At 44.0% G+C, this 15,000-nt stretch overlaps 1 protein-coding gene across 3 annotated transcripts in view; it reads left to right on the top strand.

Moving 5' to 3' along the window:
- Window positions 1-15,000, top strand: part of NetA (Netrin-A) — a 559,280-nt gene that overhangs the window by 512,668 nt on the left and 31,612 nt on the right. The gene's annotated exons all lie outside the window — the stretch shown is intronic.

Genomic DNA, 15,000 nt, shown 5'->3' with positions numbered 1-15,000 from the left:
GCTGATGAGATTTACTGATACCTCTTTGCTTCTTCCCTTGTCGTGTTGTCTTGTTCCTGTGCTGTTTCGATGCAATTTTTATTCATTCATCCTTCGTTGATTAAGAATTGATTAAGTAACCTCTTTCTTTATTTTACTATTTCGTTATTTTGATTTGCTCATTGCTCTCTGGCCAGAGCCAGAAACGGCCCACGCCTGAGTTTGTCCCGTCCTTGTGATGCAAACAAACAATGGTTGAAGCGCAAGCAGAACAATTTGCTTTGGGTTCGATCGGCACGCAGTGGCTCGTACGGGGTCGTTGGCGCGAGAGGACGACGCATCTAGTGCCGGGTCGTCGGGGATGGAGGGGGGGCAGGGGTTCCCTCTATCAGCCCAAAGAGCTCTTGCATTAGTCCGCTGCACGATTTTCCGTTTATTTAGTGTTACCTCCCTCGTTGTGCTGTGTGATTCCCCATAAATAGGTGGTTGTGTGTGTGTGATGCGTGAGCGCACACTTCAGATACACTCGGATAAGTACAAGCTTCAAGTCTTCTATACCTTCAGTTTCTCATTTATTCAGTGGCTGTGCTTAAAAAAATTACTACTTTGTCTCATCATTGCTCTGATTCCGTAACCCCATCTTGGTTAGTACGAGGGACGTACTCTTAATATTGCGTCTATATGACCATTCATGCATCATCCATTCATATGATATTTACAGATACGATGCTGTTTGTACGTTCATATTCGGTCTATGTTTGATAATAGATTGCATAGTTAAATCGACAGCATATGCTGTGATTTTTCCGTGTTTAACTGATAGTATATGAATAAACTCTTGATATTATTTGAACTATTTATTTTGGGAAAGGTTACGGTACAGTGATAGAGTGTTGTGGCCGTCTGTTTGTCTGTCTGTTTGAATGGGATCTAAGGAAGGTTGAGAGATTATTCATGGGGCTGGAGTTTACATAACGGATATATAAAATGGGTGTGTGAAAAGGACCTGTGTAAAAGGGCATAGAGGAGTAGAATAGAGCATTGCATGTGCCTGAATTGGTAAAGCTACATTGCAAAGAAATACAGTGATTTAAATAGTTGATAAAGCATGAAATAGAACTGAAACATTAATTACATTAATTACTTGCTGAAGAATGATATAGATGATATAGCAATAAACGCTGACTTTGAATAACATAAATTACAGAAGTAGAAAAAAACTCTATCTATCTATCTACCTCTTGCTACCTCGTATTATAGAAAGAGGATGGGCGAGTTTTGCTTTCCTTTTTTTTAGCTTTTCCTTTACGAAATAGTTACTCAATAGGGTAGATGAAGATAAAGAATACATACATACACATGCATATAGATAGATGAATAGACAGGTAGATAAATATATATATGAATATGTACTACATCGGAGTATATATTGTTCACAGTCAGTTTTCTACATAAACGCAGAGAACAAATGAACACTTCCGTCTCCGTATGTTTACCCATTCACATTTTCTGTCGCTCACATATATCTCATGCGGGCTGACAGATACATGTGTACATAATGTTCTTGTACACACGCACGCGGCTACAAAAAAAAACATGGCAATATTTGATGAGGAGAGTTGCTTACTCGCAGGACTCATTCTAATATTGCTATCCCTTTTTCTCGTCCATCTCTAAAATGGACACCCCTTTTCTCTGCGCGGAAAAACATCCTTCTCGACGTATGCAAATGTTTATGGACAAGCGGCGCTTCGGCCACTCGTCGCCCCGCCCGCAGACAAATGTGTGATCGCCGATGGGAGCATATTAAAGGGTTCAGCCCAGACCCAGCTGTGGTAAAAACGGTGGTCGCAGCGGGTGGGGAACGCTGCGCCCCCTGTCGTGGAGTTGTCTAATCTCCCCCCTCCCCCCTTCTCCTCGCTCCTTCCTCCTCTCCTCCCTTTCCTTCCTTGTCTCCTTCCCCTCTGCCCTTTCCCTCCCCTTTCTCCTTTCAGTTTCTTCCTCCTTCCCTCTCCCGCTTCCCTCTCCTCGTTTTCCCTTCTTCCTCCTTCACCCCTTAATTTCTTACCCTTTTGCCACCTCTCTCTCTCTCTCTTCCTTTTCCCACTCCCTTCATCCCCTCCCCCACCTCCTCTACTTTACTTCTTCACCCTCTCTTCTCTACCCCTCTTCCCACTCCGTTCTCCCCTGCCCTTCCCTCTCCCCTCTCCCCTCTCCCCTCTCCCCTCTCCCCTCTCCCCTCTCTTTCATCTTACCCTGCAGCCTGGGTGTGGACGAGAGCGGTGTATATTTATGTCGCTGCGAACCTTCCCATATATCTGGCGTATCGGGCGAGCGAGCAGACGTCGGCCGCTGATAAATTCACTTCTACACGAGCTCGCGATGAGCCGCGTTGGCGATCGGTTCCTCTTGTCTAATGGATGGTTACCTGGCAATCGCACGCCATCATTTTCTCAAGTGACAGCGTGACTTGCGCGGCCCATGCATCACGATTGGAAGACGAACGTCGCTGACCTTGTGAGCCCATGCATGCTTTTTTTTAATATTCATTGAACAACATAATTTGATTGTCCTTTTATTGGGGTCCACAGTCTCTGTTACGAGACCTATAAGGAAAAGAGACATAAAAGTATATGATCATTGAACATGGTATGGCAAGTATTTTTTACTGAAATGAATCGCCAATATATCACACCCATTAGGGAACCGAAGTGTTAATTAAAACTCGTGCTAGAAGCGAATTTATTATATTAGATCGCTCATGTGATATTTACTGACCATTATGTCGTAACGATCATTCAAATTAGCATTAACAAAAAATACGATATTAAGACGTTTATCTTGGTGACTCAAAGACCAGAGACAGGTGATACACCCTCGGCCCGCGTCGGATCATCACCCTTTTTACCCTTTGTCCGCCTGTACCAAGGGCTCAGATGTCTCCTGTAATTTATCCTTCTGCATAGCTTTTTTTGCTTGTCCTCTCTCTCTCTCTCTCTCTCTCTCTCTCTCTCTCTCTCTCTCTCTCTCTCTCTCTCTCTCTCTCTCTCTCTCTCTCTCTCTCTCTCTCTCTCTCTCTATCTCTCTCTCTCCTTATATATATATATATATATATATATATATATATATATATATATTCATATAGATAGATAGATAGATAGATATAAATATATATATATATATTTTTTTTTTTTTTTTTTTCGTGTGTGTGTGTGTGTGTGTGTGTGTGTGTGTGTGTGTGTGTGTGTGTGTGTGTGTGTGTGTGTGTGTGTGTGTGTCTGTGTATGTATGTGTATATATATATATATATATATATATATATATATATATATATATATATATATATATATAACATACATATATATGTGTATATATATATATATATATATAATATGTATATATATATATATATATATATATATATATATATATATATATGTATATATGTATATATACATACACACATTCATACATACATACACACACGTCCATTCGTGTGCGTGTGTGATTGTCTGTTATAGTCAAGCACAGTTCTTTATATCCATTTCTCATTTCGTTTAGCAAGACTGATGAATATGTCAGCTGGTTTCGAAGGCGTAAAAAAGACTGAGCGAAATACAGCTCTGACTTCACAGCTAACAGACTCGCCCAAGGCTATTGTTATGTAAACTTTGTTTTTTGGGCGACTCCTCCCCCCCTCCCCCTCTTTTTGTATCGTTACCTTTCTGCACTGCATTGTCTGATTTCCCTTTGTATTTCCACGTGAAAATTAACATCTTTTTGTGACCAGTCAGCTTTTTATGTGTGTGTTCCAACCCCATTTCCCTTTCTTTTCCTTTTTTCTGTTTGTAGCATGTTTTTAGGTATCGTTCAGAGCCGTATGATGTCAGGTGGACGTATATAAAGCTAATTAACCTGCAGATTAGGGTACGTGTTGATTGCAAGTCGATGCGAGTGCGGACACGTGAAGGGTAGGATTAACGAGGAAGAATAATTCAAGGATGAGGCGAGCACAATAGAATGATAGACGGAGGTGCCAGTCAATTAACTCGGGCCATAACTGATAATCGCAATTAATGGCTGGACACAACAATAGGCGCGGGGGAGATAACCGAGCAACCAGATTTAATTTTCCGAATATATAATGATGATTGAAGAAAAAAAGAGCGAGGAGAGTGGAGTAGGTGGAGGAGATGGACAAAGTGGTAATAAATTCCACCTCGATAATAGTGTAAGCGAGTGTTGTATGGGCGTAGGGTGCGGGCGGGCCGGGACAGTTAACGAGACACGACGCCCGCATGTTATCGTCAACGCTCGCACAGCTGGCAGCGCCTTCTCTCTCTCTCTTCCTCTCTCTCTCTCATCCTTCTCTCTCTCTCTCTCTCTCTCTCTCTCTCTCTCTCTCTCTCTCTCTCTCTCTCTCTCTCTCTCTCTCTCTCTCTCTCTCTCTCTCTCTCTTCCTCTCTTCTCTCTCTCTCTCTCTCTTCTCTCTCTCTCTCTCTCTCTTCCTCTCTTCTCTCTCTCTCTCTTCCTCTCTTTTCTCTCTCTCTCTTCCTCTCTTCTCTCTCTCTCTCTCTCTCTCTCTCTCTCCTCTCTCTCTTCTCTCCTCTCTTTCCTCTCTCTCTCTCTCTCTCTCTCTCTCTCTCTCTCTCTCTTCTCTCTCTCTTCCTTCTCTCTCTCTCTTCTTTTTCTTCTCTCTCTCTCTCTTCCTCTCTCTCTTCATCTCTCTCTATCTCTTCCTCTCTCTTCCTCCCTCTTTTTCTTTTCTCTCTCTGTCTCTCTCTCTCTCTCTCTCTCTCTCTCTCTCTCTCTCTCTTTCTTTCTTCCTCTCTCTTCCTCTCTCTCTCTCTCTCTCTCTCTTTCTCATTCTCTCACTTTCCCTCTCCCCCCTCCCCCCCTCTCTCTCTCTCTCTTCTCCCTCTCCCCCCTCTCTCTCTCTCTCTCTCTCTCTCTCTCTCTCTCTCTCTCTCTCTCTCTCTCTCTCTCTCTCTCTCTCTCTCATTCTCTCTCTCATTCCCTCCCTTCCTCCCTCCCTCCCTCTCTCCCTCCCCCCCCTCTTTCCCTTCCCCTTCTCTCTCTCTCTTAGTTTTTTGTTCCCGTTGTATCTTAATACGCCATGAGGCCTCGGCACTGTTTCATTCGCCATTATCCTCCCGACCGCGGTGTTCTCGGCGCGCCGAAGGGGAGGAAATGTTTGCCGAGGCGAGATTTAGTGAGTGAGCGTGACCCGTCGTAGTGTTGTTTTTTGTGTGCGATTAGGCCTTACGGATATGTGTATATATTTCTCTATTTTTCTCGGTTTCTCTCTCTCTCGCTCTCTCTCTCTATCTGTCTATCTATCTCTCTATCTATCTCTTTCGATATGTTTTTTTCTTTTTTTTCATGTGTTGATACTAGAGTAAGCTCTCGGATTCCTGCGCTTCGGATGCCGCTCTCTTCCCAAACAGACATTTAGGAAACGATAAATTTACAAGGATAACAAAGTGACTGAATTGCATTTCTGTCCATACGATGAAAATGTATATATTTATATAGCCGTGCGTTTATGTAACTGAATATATACGTCTGGGGATAAGTTTCGACTAAGTGTGAATGAGCTTTCATATCCAAGTCTGCAGCAAATGGATGTGCATACTGAGCGGTGAAGCTAGGCTGTTGTAAAGTGCTTAAAACGGTATGATGTACTGAAACCGTAGAGGAAAAAAAATTATATATACGAAATATGGTATTGCTTATGGCAGTAATGTTGATAATAAAGAAGACAGTGACGATAATGAAGACAATAATAATCATGGTCATACCAGAACAACGTTGTACTGGAAGAACTAAATAAGCGCGCGTACGAGGGGAGCCGAGAGGGAATCGCAGCGAGGCCCGGTGAACGCATGAAAGAATAATCGCCATTTGCTTGTGTCCACAGAGTACCGAGGCTCGAGGATAAGCCCGCTTCGGATGGGAGGCGCTCTCGCCAGGCCTCTCGTGCCCTTTGCACTTGGCTTTCTCTTGGTCTCTTTTGTCCTCGTTTTCTTCTTTGCTTGTAGTCTTGTATTTTGTGTACGATTTTTTTTTTATGTCAATCAATTCTTAATCGACAAGGAAATACGTTATATATATATATATATATATATATATATATATATATATATATATATATATATATATATATATATATATAATCGTTTTCCCCTTTATTGATCCGTGTTTTCAGTCGCCTCTCTGTTCACGTTTATCTCTCCCCTAGTTTTCTTCTTTTTTTATGCATGGCCATTAGGCCTAGCATAAGTCCTCCCAACTTTTAATTGAATGATAATTGATTTCCATGTTCTGGATCGACCTAAACCTCACAATCTTACCTTCATCCTTCCTCTGCGTTCACTTTCGTTTCGCTCCCTCCCCCCCCCCCTTCCCTTCTCTCTTCCTTATTGGGAGAGGAAGGGAAGGGGACGGGACACGAGTGCTCACTCGGCGATGAGTGTACTGCAGGTTTTATGAGACGTGTGTACTGTTCGTGTGTAGTCGTCGTTGCTCCACTCATACCCAAGATCACTGTACCTTCCCTCCCTCCCTTCTTTCCTTCTTCCCTCCCTCCCTCCCTCCCTCCCACCCTCCCTCAACCACTTTCTCCCCCCTTCCTTCTCCCCCTCCCTCCTCTTTCCCTCCCTCCTTCCTCCCTCTCTTCATCCTTCCCATTCCCCTTCCCTATTTATCTCTCCTCTCCTTCCTATACCCCACCCCTTCCTCCCCCCTTCCTCCTCCCCTCCCTTCCTTTCCCCCTCCCTCCCTTTCTCCCTCCATCCATCCCATACCCCCTCCCTCCCTCCCCTACTACTCTAACCATCACCAATTCCTGTACTTATTCCGTTTTTACAGTTTTATTCACGGATTGAGTTACTTGTATTTTATTATTATTTGTTTTAATTACTATTTTCATGACCTGTGTCGTTGTTCAGAATATAGACGTAAATGTTGTAGATCTTTGCTGTGGTAATGGCGACGGCGCTCTCTAAGTCTTCAATTTTACAGAACTTTTTTTTTTTTTTCTTTCTTCTTCTTTTTTATAAGTTTGTGGATTGTAAACTAGCGGGTTCAGGCGTCATAAACATCCTTTTTGGCGTAGCATGGGTTTCTGTTTAACACTTCCCCCTCCTCCCCTCCTCCTCTCCCTTGTATCGGCTCTCCTCCCTCCATCCATCCATTTTTTCCTCCCCCCTCCCACCCTCCCTCCCTCCCTTCCTCTCTCTCTCCCTCCCTCCCCCTCCTTTTCTATTTCTCCCTCCCTTCCTCTATCGCTTCCTCCCTCCCACTCCCTCCCTCTATCTCTCCCTCCCTCACCCTCTCCTTCTATTTCTCCCTCACTCCCTCCTTCTCCCTTCCTCTATCTCTCCCTCCCTCCCACTCCCTCCCTCTATCTCTCCCTCCATCCCTCCCTCCCTCTCCGTCGTTCAACCCGCTGTCTGAAGAAAATGTAGCAATTATAGATAACACAACCCGATGAAAGGGATCAACCACAAGAGAAAGAATAAAAAACAAAGAAAAAAATGAGGCGCGAGATTCGTGAACTTTGCTCAAGTTAATGATGGACCTATCAACTCTTCAATCAATGACGAAGCTGATGAAGCAAATGCCTCCCCCCCCCCCCACCGTCAACCCACCCCCTCATCCGCCCCCTTGCTATCGGGCGTCTCGCGAACCATTTATCATTCTATTATTGCCTCTTTAGCCGATTAATTACCATGCATATTCGAGCGCCTCCGCGGCCTCCCGTCGGACCTTGAGGTTTATGGCGTCGGCCAGGTCTTCCCTCTTTCAGTTTTTTCGCTCTTTCTTTTTTTCAGTCCCTCTTTGTCCACACATGTTTATTATATATCATGTCCACACTCATCGATACCCACTCATTTTTTTCATACGTGTGTGTCTGTGTCTGTGTGTGTCTGTGTATATGTATGTGTGTGCATGTATATATATTTGTATATATATATATATATATATATATATATATATATATATATATATATATATATATATATATTAATATATATATATATATATATATATATATATATTAATATGTATGTATGTATAAATATGTAAATATATATATATATATAACTATACCATATATATATACATATATATATATATATATATATATAACATATATATATATATATATATATATTATATTACATACATATATATATATATAATATATACATATATATATATAATATATATATATATATATATATATATATATATATATATATATATATATATATATATATATATAATATATATATATATATACAATACGAGAGAGAGAGAGAGAGAGAGAGAGAGAGAGAGAGAGAGAGAGAGAAATGTATGTATGTATGTATGTCTATATATAAAATAAAGTATATAGTTATATACACAGTTATGCATGATTATATACTGGACTTGCCTATATCTCTCTCATCCTCTCGTATTATCTATTTTATATATAATTCTCGAATTCTCTTTTTTCCTCATGAATTTTGTTTAATAACAATTCTATTTTAACCGGCCGGTTCTGCAGGAATTCGTGTTTTTTGTGTTGATTGGCTTAATTGCATAATTCATCTGATTATATTTTATTCTAGGAACGCGTTGTCCAATTCTGTCTTTTTTCGTGTTCTTGAAGTTTCATTTTCTTAATCATAATCTGTTTGCTTCTATTTTCTGTATTTTTTTATAGTTATTATTATCCCTCTTATTCTTGTTCGTCATATTTTCACGTTTTCGTTTAATTTACTCAATATAGTCTAATTCCTCTCTCAGATCTATTTTTGTTTTACTGTCTTCGCCGAAATTCAGCGTCTTTCTACTTTCCTTTGATTCTTCTTTCCTCTCTTTTTGCCATCTTCCTCTGCCCTCGTTCTTCTTCTTCTTCTTCTCTCCCCTGGCCACTTTCTTTTCTTCCTCACCCTTTTCCTCTTCCCCCTCTCCTCTCACTCCCTCTCCAGATACCCCCCCTCCCCCCGCCGTCCATCCAGGCCCGCGGTGCGAAGGCTCCCTGTCCGGCCAACCCGTTCCCCAGGTAGCGAGCATTTCATTAAGCGTCATCTAATTAGCTACCTTGTACACCGCCAGAGACTCGGCAGGCGCCAACCCCGATTACTTGGCCGGCGGCGAGGCGTTGTGACTCTCGTTTGTTTTTGGTAAAGATGCCGAGGGGGGTTTGGTGGCCTGAAACTGCGAAGGAATTGAAGCGACGTTCCTTCTTCGCCGACATGGTTCGGAGGGACGAGTGCGAGGGCGACCGGCCCGCAGTCGGCGGCGTGATAAGTGATAATTGTATCTGATAGGACACTGAGAGTGGGTCTCCCATAACAATTAGGGTGTAGGGGGAAGGTGTTGGGAGGGGGGGTAGAGAGGTGGCATTTTGGGTACCTGGTACCTGTATGGCGTGGCGGGGCATCGCAGGTCACACGGCTCTGCCCGGTCCTGTCTATGAGGTGCTCGCTCGTGATGCGCTCTCCCCTTCGTTGGCTTTGTGGCTCGAGGACGTCTTCGTCGGCGAGCGGGACTCGGAGGCCAAGTCATACCCGGTGCCCAGAGGGGTATCGGCGAGCAATGACTCTGCGGTCGCCTGATTTAAAAGCCGCGACCGCAAGTGGCTAAAGAGAAAAAGCGACAGAGAAACAAAGGTGTAAAACGGCCGTTAAGTGCCCCCATCAACGCTCGCAGGACAGCGGTGTCTCCTGAATGCCGCGAGGTGGATGTCCTCATGTCCCTCAGCTCCTATTCAGAGTCGGGTAAAAGGGGGCGGGCGAAAGGCGGCGCCTCGGACGCGTGACAGAGGAGTTGTCTGACGAAGAGCTTCTGGCGTTCGTGCGTGTGGTCATGCTGGGGGCTAGGGGTGAGGAGGGGGGGGTGAAGGCGGACCGCTTGCTAATGTTGCCGAAGCCGTAATGCTTTGATCCTGCCGACACTCCCCTCCCGACTTCCTCCTCATCTACATCGTGAGCGCAACAGTTATTGCAATTCTCTTCTGTTCTATCTCTCCCTCTCCCTCTTTCTCTCTCTCTCTCTTTCTCTCTCTCTCTCATTTTATCAGATATATTACGTAAACACAAAGACTTTGCCTGTAATAGATAAAATTGCAAGGCCTCTCTAGAGTGATATACATGCACTACTATGTCTTATGAATAGCTTTGCCCTAGCTTATTGATTGACAGGGTCACAGTATTATCTGCTTTACCAACAATGTATGTCTCAGAATCTAATATGAACTGTACAAATCATTTAGGCATAGTTCCTATGCCTATTCATGTGTATACAATGTATATAGTATGAATAAACATATCAAAATCAAAATCAAATCTCTCTCTCTCTCTCTCTATCTCTCTCTCTCTCTCTCTCTCTCTCTCTCTCTCTCTCTCTCTCTCTCTCTCTCTCTCTCTCTCTCTCTCTCTCTCTCTCTCTCTTCCTCTCTCTTCCTCTCTTTTTTCTCTCTCCATTCTCTCTCTCTCTCTCTCTCTCTCTCTCTCTCTCTCTCTCTCTCTCTCTCTCTCTCTCTCTCTCTCTCTCTCTCTCTCTCTCTCTCTCTCTCTCTCTGTCTCTCTCTCTCTCTCTAATTGAAGCTCATAGGGTCTGGCGATACAGAAGTGTCGGTTTATTTGGTTACCAGATGATGTGGAATTTTAGTGCGACATCTAGCGGCCAGAATACCAAACATTGCACTTTATAGAGGATCATGAGGACGGTTCAACACTTTTCTTCGATCAGTGTGGGTATGACGTCAGACGCGGAAAATGTTTTATCGTCTTTATCATGAATAGCAACATATTAGACTGGTTTGGCTGCGGGCTTGTGAACAGCCTTTATTACAGAGATGAGATACCACCGATATCGTCTTTTCCCTTTTCCCCTTTTTCTACACCAATTCTCTCCGCCTCGCTCTCTCTTCTTCTTCTTCTTCTTCTTATCCTCTTTGCTCTCTCTCTCTCCTCGTCTCCCTCTTCTCCTCCTCTTCTTCTGCATCATCCCCTGATTGAACCTAAGAAGAGTTCCAGTGCAGAGCCGATCTTGTAGCATAAATATGCCATTATTACCATACTCGCGTCTCCAGTATCGACAAGCCGCCTACGATATTTGGGGTCATAAAAGTATCTGTTGAGGCAATAATTTGCACCTGCCGTCCCGCCGCGAGTAGAGTGGGGGGGGGCGGTGAGGATGCGGATAGAGGATTGGGATAGAGGACGGACGGGGAAGAGAGAAGGAAGGGGAAAGAAAGAGGAGGGGGAAATAAGCTGATGGGCAGAACAGAGAGATAAATGGATATACGCGACAGAGAGAAAAGGGTAGAAATCAAAGAGGCTGGCAGGTAGACAGGCTGGTTGACTTGAAGGAATGCGCGGGAGAGGAACTTAACAGACAGAAAAACAGGCGAAAAAACAGTAAGACAAACAGACGCAGGAAAAGACTTTCAGTATGGAGACGATTGTCAGTGTCAGGGTACTCCTCTCGGTTTAAATTCAGAATGTTAGATAACTGAATCCGAACAAATTTAAGTTATGTGAAAAACTTACATTTCGTTTTCAGTTGAACTCTTTAACATCAAAGGAATTGAACGTGTGTGTCGCTTAGTTAGTGTGTGGCTTGCGTGGATCTACCATGGGTAAAAGTGGACTTGTCGATAACGTGTTTCTCGTTGACTGTTAGTGTCTGGATTTTCTTCCTTTTCCTTATCCTCTTCTGCTTCTTCGTTCTCCTCCTCCCCTTACTACTCGCGCTTCCCACCCTCATCCACTTCTTCCTCCCCCTCCTCCTCTCTGCAGCTCTCCACTTCATCCATATCCTCTTCCTTCGCCTGTTCCTTCTCCTCTCCCTCAGCCTCCTCTTCCTTCGCCAGCAGCAGTCTTGCTGGACTCATTAACGAAGATGTTTTCCAACTCGGTTGACATGAAAAAAAATGAAAAGCCTCGTCCACCAGCACCCCCCCCCCCTCCCCTCAAAATTAAGATCTCATTGGGTATTCATTAGATGTCAAGATTCGTTGTTTGGCTCCGGGCGAGAAGCTGGTCCGTGGGGGTAGGGCGGGGGTGTGAGTGGGGCGGGGGTAAGATTTGGGAGGGAGCAAGTGTGCGAGGCTAAGGGGGGGGGCAAGGGAGCCGTGTGAAAACTTTGGAAAACTCGAAGTTCTATCGTTAAAGTTGTTCGTGTCCTTCAGCTCAATCGCCCTCTATTGAGTGGCTGTATTTTGTATTTCATCCCTATTTTCATTATTATGATTATCATTGATTTACGTTATTTTATCTGCTACAGGTAGTTACCATCTGCAGTGGTTATTTAGTTCGTTTCTGATTTCAAATGTAGGCTTCAACGGCACGATCGGTGTTTATTACAACCAGATATTAAACTGAGTTTCCGAACTGTTTGACTTTGTTGTTCTATGGTTCTCCCCTGGCTCTTAAAAATGCAGTCAGAACTTTGTAATTCATTGGCCTTATGTGTTAGGCCTGTGCAGTTTGATCAATAACTCCGTCCAGCTTAAGTTATTTCGGCGAAAGGGATGTTTTGATTTTTTAATTCTTAATGCAGGATTCACAATACTATCAATAGGAATAATAATATGATAATAAGCAATGGTATTGGTTACGAGTATGGTAATGATAAGAGCAATTGCGATGACGGGGGTGACAATGATGATGATGTTAGTTTCGACGTTGGAGACAATAACGAAAGTTCCCTTCAGAAAGATATAACATCCCGCAGCAGTTACCTTCCCTATAGAGTAGCGATCTGCCTAACCTTTCACCGTAGGCTTCAAAACACCTGAAACACCCCCCTCCCCCCTCCCCCCTCCCCGCGCGGCCGACCAGCATCAGCATTCCGAATGAAGCCGCGGGAGTCTCGGGGGTCATCGCTACGCCCCTCACGTCTCCCGCCGCTCTTGGCCGAGCCTCGTGATGACCAGAGAGCCTCCCACATCCTCTCGACCTCCTCTGTGTCTCTTTAACCTTGTTTGACCTGTTCTGCTCGTGTTGTCTCGAACCTGTGTTTCGGGTCACCTTTGAGGAGCGTCTACTTTTTCACTGATTTTTTTTCTCTCTCTCTTTAAATTTGGTATCTTTGTACCTTAGATTAGTTCTGTAATTATACTGTTATGTCGTCTGTGCTCCCATCGTCCCCTTTTTACCACACCCTTCTTCTCAATGACACAAAAAAAACATGCAAAAAAAAAACGGACTAAACTTGACATCCGGCAGTGACACGCCAAGGAAATTTAAGACTTGTTGTCACAGCTATAACACAGGTGACGTAAGGCTGTAAAACCTTAACGGCGACTGTCATTTGATACGAGCGACATAACTTTACTGCCTGAAAGATGCATATGTCACGTGGGCTGCCATCATGACTTTAAAGGGGGGGGGGGCAAGGGGACGGAGAGATGGGGGTAGGCAATGGGGAAGAGATGGATAGGGAATGGTGAACGTGGGTAGAGGGAAGAGAGGGAGAGATAAAGGGAGACAAGCTCAGAGAGAAAGAGGGAACATGAAGAGGGAAGAAAGGGGAAGAAGATGAAATGTCGACGCCTGTCACATTTTATCCTCGTCTTGCTCCTCGCTGATGGAGATTTTGACAATCTAATGCATAGCGAGCCAACTTCATCTTGTTTGCGTTTACATGTTTTTGGGCCTTAGATAGATGGTTCACTTACCACCATTGGCAAGCTACGGAGGAAATGACTGTGCTCTTTGGGGGTCACGTCGAACCCAACCGCAGTGGATTTGTCGTCGCGGTACCCGGATTAAGCGCCCGTTTTCTTTGGCCTTTTCTCGCTGTCTTAAATGTCACGGGCGGGAAAATGGCGAAGCGGGATTCGATTTTTTCTTGTCCGCTTTTATCTCCTGCTTTGGTGGCGAAGGATTTCGATTTCGATGTCTTTTGTCGACTTTCTCTTTTTTTTTTACATCTCTCTCTTTCTTTCTCACACAAACACTCTCTCTCTCCATCTTTCTCTCCTGCCCTCCCTCCATCCCCTGTAATATTTTTCCACGTGGACATTACGTATCCATAGTATTGGATTTTTATCTGACAAATCTATTTTCTTTCCCCGGTCCCTCATCTCTGCATCTCCCTCAGGCCTTCCATTTCATTAGCTTCCACTGATTCCATATTTCTCTCCCTCTCTCTCTTTCTTTCTTTCTTTCTTTCTTTCTCTCTCTCTCTCCCTCCCTTTGTTTCTTTCTCTCTCTCCCTCTCTCTCTCTTTCTCTCTTTCTCTCTCTCCCTCTCTCTCTCTCTTTCTCTCTCTCTCTCCCTCCCTTTGTTTCTTTCTCTCTCTCCCTCTCTCTCTCTTTCTCTCTCTCCCTCTCTCTCTCTCTTCCTCTCTCTCTCTCCCTCTCTCCCTCCCTCCCTCTCTTCTCTCTCCCTCTCTCTCTCTCTCTCTCTCTCTCTCTCTCTCTCTCTCTCTCTCTCTCTCTCTCTCTCTCTCTCTCTCTCTCTCTCTCTCTCTCTCTCTCTCTCTCTCTCTCTCTCTTTCTCTTTCTCTCTCTGGGTCCGTTTTCTCTTAATATATCTGCTTTCTATCTATCTAGGTGTTTATCCATATTTTTTTCTTATATGAATGTTTTTATTAGTATATAAAGGTGATCAGTAATATTATGCATTAATTGTGTGGCCGTTATCTTGAATATTTCTTCTCTTCTCGTCTCTCCTCTTCTCTTCTGCTGAATCTTTGGGTCTCAGCAGCTGTCAATCCTCCGTGTGTTGGAGACCCTTATTATTCGAAGCGCGTTTCTCGCTGCCCGATTCATCTCTTGTGGGCTGGAATATATCTTTCTGGCTTTTGGTTTCTCTTTTTCTGTGCCTAAGTAATGGCTGTGGATAGAGCCTCAATGTCGACCTCGAGCAGTTGTCCAGGGAGGCGTTTTGAGTGTTTAGTGTGAATGAGCAACAGGAGGCCGAGGGAGAGTGTCGTGTAGGTTTCGAACTTCGGCGGAATCTCATGCTCATTGGTTCGACTCCTTTTACACTCTGGGGATGGCCACCGTGA

The sequence above is a fragment of the Penaeus japonicus genome, unplaced genomic scaffold (assembly GCF_977035675.1).
Source record: "Penaeus japonicus unplaced genomic scaffold, GWHDUDI00000001_assembly GWHDUDI00000005, whole genome shotgun sequence".
Taxonomy (NCBI): Eukaryota; Metazoa; Arthropoda; class Malacostraca; order Decapoda; family Penaeidae; genus Penaeus; species Penaeus japonicus.
The sequence above is the reverse complement of the archived record's forward strand: the minus strand, read 5'-3'. Positions and strand labels throughout refer to the sequence as shown.